Consider the following 6,786-nt stretch of genomic DNA (forward strand, 5'->3'; position numbering starts at 1 on the left):
TCAACAGCTAGGACCCTCTGTGATCTCCCTTGAATGAGTTTTCTGGGAATGGAGCATGCATGACTGCTACTCCATTCACTCTCTATGGAAAATGCTGAAGCCAAGTACAGCGTTCGGTTATCTTCGCTAGCTCCCATATAGAATGAATAGATCACCAGTATGCATGCCGGTCCATTCTCAGGGGAAACTCTTTTTCTCTGTTTTGGACATCATGGGGGTCACAGGAGTCAGACCCTTGAGGATGGGAGATACTTGTATTGATGTTTCACATTTGTGTAACACCCCAAACAGCCGTGCTATTATGTATCAGACTCGTTATGGTTGGGTCCGTAAGGATGAACGCCACAAAATTTGGTGCATATCTTTTTTTGGCTATTGCTTCAGCCAGCTAATAGCTGAGAGTTAATGGGGAAATATGAAATGCAACATCATGTTTTTTTGCTATGGCATTTTTTTCAGGGCACTTTTTTTTTTTTTTTTATAAATGTAATTTTTATTGGTGATTTTTCAATATAAACATACAAAAGACAACAGGATAATTCCAAAAAGCAAAGCAATCTGTCACATACAGTAGAGATCAAGTGGCCCAGAACGGGTCGCCAACTATATGTCAAAACTAGAACATAGGCTGTATGTAGCATTATAATAACCTGTAATAACATTAAATCAACGGACGGACACTCGCACACCACCAGACAAACTGAACTTCTAAAAGAAGTCCAGCCATGACAAACACACTAGACAGGGGGGGGGGGGACAAAGGGAAAAAACAGAAAGGGGGACAAGGATAGGTAGCAGGATCCTGTCAGTTACAATCGAACAGGGGGGTAGTGTTCATCCCAGGGAGCCCATATCCGATCAAACAACTCCAATTTGTTGTTTAGAGAGGCCGTGAGGCGCTCAAGAGAGCGTAGTTCTTTCACTCTGTCAACTAGGCAGGAGAGGGATGGAGGGGAGGACTGCTTCCAGGATCTAGCGATTAAGGACTTAGCTGCAGTCAGTATCACTAAGAGTAATTTAGAAGCTTTTTTCCTCAACTGTTTAGGGGTCAGGTTTAACAAGCAGACTACCGGGTCTAAACTGATGGGATAATCGAGAATTCTAGTGGCAAGGGAGCAGACCTCCCTCCAAAATCCGGTGATCCTCAGGGCACTTTTTAAAGTGCCCTAATAAACATTTTGAAATTTTTCAGTGAGTTTGCAGTTCTTGAAATAGCAGCAAGGCCTGCAGTCAGTGCTTTCCCACAGAAACTTAGGGGTTTGTCCTTTAGAGACTTCTAAGGGGGGTGAACATGCCAGAAAAAAAAAGTATGTTAATATGCCTTTGCCATTGTTAATATTGCCATTTTTTCCCCTTAGTTCTTCAATAGAAATCCTGGAATCACGTGACTGAGTTATGGGATACATCAGCTGTGTGAGCCTCATTTTGTGCTGCATTGGTTGATACAATAAATGAAAATTGACCTCAGTGGATTGGTGAGAAACCATTTTTCCTCCAAATCTATTGTATTAATCAAGGATAAATATATTATCCCTTCTCCCTGGCGTATGCCGTATCCCCCATCCCCCGTTCGCTTGATCAGCGGGCTGGTGGGCTTGGTGTGGCCTCCTCCTGCGCCTGATTTATCATGATACAAATAAACCCTGATTTGTTGCGCAGGGCCGGCCAGCTTTGCTAGGAGGCCAGGAAAAAGGGCGTGGGGCCTAATTTTAACTATATTAGTTGAGATGAGAATACCCCTTTACCATAATCCCCACCCCTGTGTACCATGCCAGATCTATAGACAGGTGGTGCTGTGCACCAGTCTTAGAAATCAGATTTCCACCATTATTTAGGGCCCTTTTACACAGAGCGATAATTGGCCTGATTCAGCAGATTATTGCTCAGAATAATAATGCATTTACACAGAGATTTATCTGACAGATTTTTGAAGCCAAAGCCAGGAACAGGCCATAAAGGAAAGATTGAGATATCTCCTCTTTCTAAATCCATTTCTGGATTTGGCTTCCAAAATCTGTCAGATAAATCTCTGTGTAAACGCATCATAAGGTTCCATTTACACAGACAGATTATCTGCCAAAGATTTGAAGCCAAAGCTAGGAATGGATTTGAAAAGAGGAGAAATTTTAGGCTTTCCTTTATGACCTGATCTATGTTTATAGTCTGTTCCTGGCTTTGGCTTCAAATCTTTGACAGATAATCTGTCAGATAATCTTTCTGTGTAAATGAACCCTCATAGACAACAATCAGCCGATAAAACTATCATCAGCTGTTCGTTCATTTAGGGTCCATTTACACAGATTATCTGCCAAAGATTTGAAACCAAAGCCAGGAACAGACTATAAACAGAGATGAGGTCATAAAGAAAAGGCTGAGATTTTTCCTCTTTTCAAATCCATTCCTGGCTTTGGCTTCAAATCTTTGGCAGATAATCTGTCAGATAACCTTTTGTGTAAATGGACCATTAGGCTCTGACCTAAAATCATCGGGGCTCGTTAACATTATTGATCGGGAATCGGCTCGTGTAACAGCACCCTTACACTTGCTTGCAATGCCTCAGCGCTGCCTGCCTGCCTGCCTCTCAGGAGTGCAGAGCATAGATCTGCTGAAGGTGCACATTTGCTCATTTTTGCTGAACTACGCCAGGGCAGGGATGATAAATCCCCCTAGTAGTCCACTCTGCTAGGCTTATTCTTGTTACTACAGTTTCCCATTACATAGTTAGATGTGACCAGACCAGATTCAGACCTGGGTTAAAAAAGTTTTCTGCTTTTTTCTCAGTCCAGCTTCTGGTGGACCCTTAAAGGGCACCTGTCACGCTGTAGACAGGGGCAAAAAGCCCCCTACCCTTTAATAAAGATTTTCATACTTACCCTCTTGGGTGACGCTCTGGATGCTGGTCGCATTACCGAAAAAATCCTGCTTCTTTTCTTATCGCATGCTAATGAGAATGAGAGCAAAGATGAGCCCAACATTCATAGGAAATCACTAATCTGCGTTTCCTATGGATGTCTTTATTATGTGGTTGGGTGCTTTTTGGACTTCCTTAAAGTGACTCCCACCAGGCCCAGGCTGAAGCACTGGAGGCGGGCCGACCCACCATTAGTAGGAGGAAACTGGTGACCCTCTATGATAGGGTTCCATTGATTGTAATGGAGTCACGTCATGGAGGGGCTGGAGTTTCTTCCCACTAAGGGTGGGTCGGCCCGCCTCCAGTGCTTCAGCCTGGGCCTGGTGGTACAGTCACTTTAAAGATGTACTTTCACCCTTTAACATTTTTTATTTCCTGAGGTGGCACACAAGCGTTAAAATTACAGGTAAAACATTTTTCAATACATTGCTGCCCTTATATAGAAATTAATAAAGTCGCTATTCTTACCTTACCACACTTCCCCAGGGTCCTCCTGCAGCGTCTCTGGGTCCCCCACTAAACGCTCCTGACAGCCTGCTCAGCCAATCAATAACTGAAAAGGGACATCGCTGCAGCCACTGCCAAGTCCCTGGGGAGCGTGGTGGGGGTAAGAATAGGCTCTTAATTATTTTCTATATAAGGATAGCAATATATAAAAACATTTTAAAGGGTTCGAGCGCCCCTTTAAGCATGTATATGTGAACTACTACTACACAAACATTCATAGAAATATATCTCTCATAGGGAGAATGAGAGAATAGATCTACTTTATGTGTGGTTCTAATTTTCTCTCAGTTTACCCATAATGACTTATAGATATGCATATGGCAATTATATAAAGCATAACAGAGAAGTACATTCAGGTAAATTAGATACATTAGCTTTATTTATTAGTGAGATCTCTGGAGCTGTATGCGAGGCACTACTTTGTGTACCACTTAGTGGAGGGAGACAGGAGGAGGGATCTGTGGTAACTAGGAAGTTATCAAGGGCCAGACAGCATTGCACACCAGGGAAATACAACTACTCTCTGGTCACGTGATCTCATTGGGACCCGCCTACAGAAAGTGAAAAAAACATGGCCACTTTCCCCCTACTGTTGTCTCCAGTTTGGGTGGGGTTTTGAAGCTCCGTTCTATTGAAGTAAATGGAGCTTAATTGCAAACCTGTAACGCCCGGAGTAGTGGATCCACTGGACCGGCACCAGCGATGGCACAAACCTCACCAGGGAGCGGAGTCTAAGGGGCCGCTGGTTTTCACCAGAGCCCGCCGCAAGGCGGGATGGACTTGCTGCGGCAGGCGACCCCCAGGTCGCTACCCCTGGCTTGGTTGCTGGTGTCGGCAGGCGAGGCGTGGCAGGAGATGGCACAGGCAATAGTCTGCAGATGAGAGAGCACGTGACACGGGAACAGGTGGAGTGACAGGGGAACAGGAACCAGGAACAGGGACTAGGGACCAGGTAACGGACAGGACTCAGGAACAGGGACTTGGGACCAGGTAACGGACAGGACACAGGAACAACAGGGAGCTGGGCCAAACGCTATGGGAAGCATGTAGAGGCTCCAACACAGGGGACAGGGCATGCTGGGATTTATAGGGGAGTGATTAGGTGCAACTACCAATTAAGAGCGCACTGCCCCTTTAAATCTGAGACAGCCGGCGCGCGCGCGCCCTAGGAGGTGGGGACGCGCGCGCCGGCCGGCACAGCGGGAGACAGGAGCGTGGAGAGGTGAGGCGCCCCCCGGGGCCGAGGTGATAGCAGCGCCGGGTCCCCGACTATGGACACCGGCTGCTGCATGGGGCAGGAAGCGGTTGCGGCGGCGGCCCGGAACGCGGGACGCCGCCGCGGCTGTGACAGTACCCCCCCCCTTTGGCCTCCCCCTCTTTCTTGCCTGCAGATGGCACAGGAAGCCACAAAGTCTTTGACATCTTGAAACAAACTGGACCACCAGTAGTGGCGAGAGATCCGTTGGCCGGTCTTACGGACTCCAGGGTGCCCGGCCTCCAACGAGGAATGACCCCACTTCAAAATACCTCTTCGAAGCGCAGGGTGAACATGAGTCTTTCCGGGGGGTACTCTCCGAAGCGAGGAGGTAACGACTGGTGCTAGGCGATCAGGCGGTAAAACATGGCAAGGGACTGTGGGTCTGTGGACGAGGACCTTCTGTAAGTTCTCCCGGTGGTGAGGGGACCCGACCTTAGCCTTGGGTACGGAGAGAGGGTACACCTCGGCAGAGAAGGCATCCGCCGAGTCTTGGTCTTCTGCCGATAGGTCGGATAGAGGCTTGGCTGGGACCGGAAACGACATAGTACACTTGGTCTGAGGTGACCTGAGACACTGGTTGGAACAGTCCTGACCCCAACTGAGAATCTCCCCGGTTCTCCAGTCCAGTTGAGGGGCATGTTCTTGCAGCCACGGGAGTCCCAGGAGGACCGCGGGGGAAGAATGGGGCAGGACGTAGAAGGATATCTTTTCTTGATGTAAAGGACCCACCTGGAGGACTAAAGGTGCGGTCTGGTAGTACACACGGTCGGTAAGAATTTCGCCTGTGACCGAGGAGATAGTCAGGGGCCTGGCTAGTCGGGTCACGGGTAGCCGCCATCTTTGGACCAATGTTGCCGCAATAAAACTGCCTGCTGACCCAGAATCGAGGAAGGCAGTAGTCTGATGATTTCGTCCTGAGAGAGTCCGGATGGAAACTGGCATAGACAGACTTGGAATGGTGGCATTCACACCTAGGGACACCTGTCCCACCGGACCTAGGTGCGAGCATTTTCCGGATGTTTGGGGACGTAGGGGACATCCCAGCCGGAAGTGATCGGAACCCCCGCAATAGAGACAGAGATTCTGCTCCAGGCGCCGGATTCTTTCATCAGGCGTCAGGTGAGCCCGTTCCACCTGCATAGGAATCTCAGGAGAGGGTTGGGACATCGAAAGGTCAGGATTCTGGAAAACCGGCGCCAGCTGGGGATGGCGACGGGAACGGGTTAGTAAATGTTCATGCCGAACCTCCTCCTCCCTCTCCGAAAAACGAGTATCAACTCGGGTGGCCAGTAGAATGAGTTCGTTCAGGGAGGTAGGCAGGTCTCGGGCAGCGAGCACGTCTCTCACACGACTAGACAGGCCCTTCTTGAAGGTGGCCAATAGGGCGGCCTCGTTCCAGTCCAATTCGGCTGCCAGGGTGCGGAACTGGATGGCATAATCACCAACAGAGGAGCTGCCTTGAGAGAGGTTGAGGAGAGCAGTCTCGGCTGAAGAAGCACGGGCAGGTTCCTCAAAGACGGAGCGAAACTCGAATAGGAAGGCCCGGAGATTGGCAGCGACTGGATCATCACGGTCCCACAGTGGCGTGGCCCAGGCCAGGGCTCTACCCTCTAATAGGCTGATGATGAAAGCCACTTTAGAGCGCTCGGTGGAAAACTGACTACTCAAAAGTTCAATGTGCATGGTGCACTGAGTCAAGAATCCTCTGCACAACTTAGAGTCCCCAGAGTACTTGCTTGGGAGGGCCAGTCGGAGTGAAGAAGAAGCGTCAGGAGGTGGTGTGCGCTGGGCAGTAGTCTGCTGCTGCAAGGCGGCAGTGAGTTGCTGGATCTGCTGTGACTGTTTCTGGATTTGTTGCGCCTGCTGAGTGACCACTCTGGCGACGTCACGGAGATCGGGCACCTCGCCGGGATCCATGGTTGGAGCCTACTGTAACGCCCGGAGTAGTGGATCCACTGGACCGGCACCAGCGATGGCACAAACCTCACCAGGGAGCGGAGTCTAAGGGGCCGCTGGTTTTCACCAGAGCCCGCCGCAAGGCGGGATGGACTTGCTGCGGCAGGCGACCCCCAGGTCGCTACCCCTGGCTTGGTTGCTGGTGTCGGCAGGC

The sequence above is a fragment of the Dendropsophus ebraccatus genome, chromosome 9 (assembly GCF_027789765.1).
Source record: "Dendropsophus ebraccatus isolate aDenEbr1 chromosome 9, aDenEbr1.pat, whole genome shotgun sequence".
Lineage (NCBI taxonomy): Eukaryota > Metazoa > Chordata > Amphibia > Anura > Hylidae > Dendropsophus > Dendropsophus ebraccatus.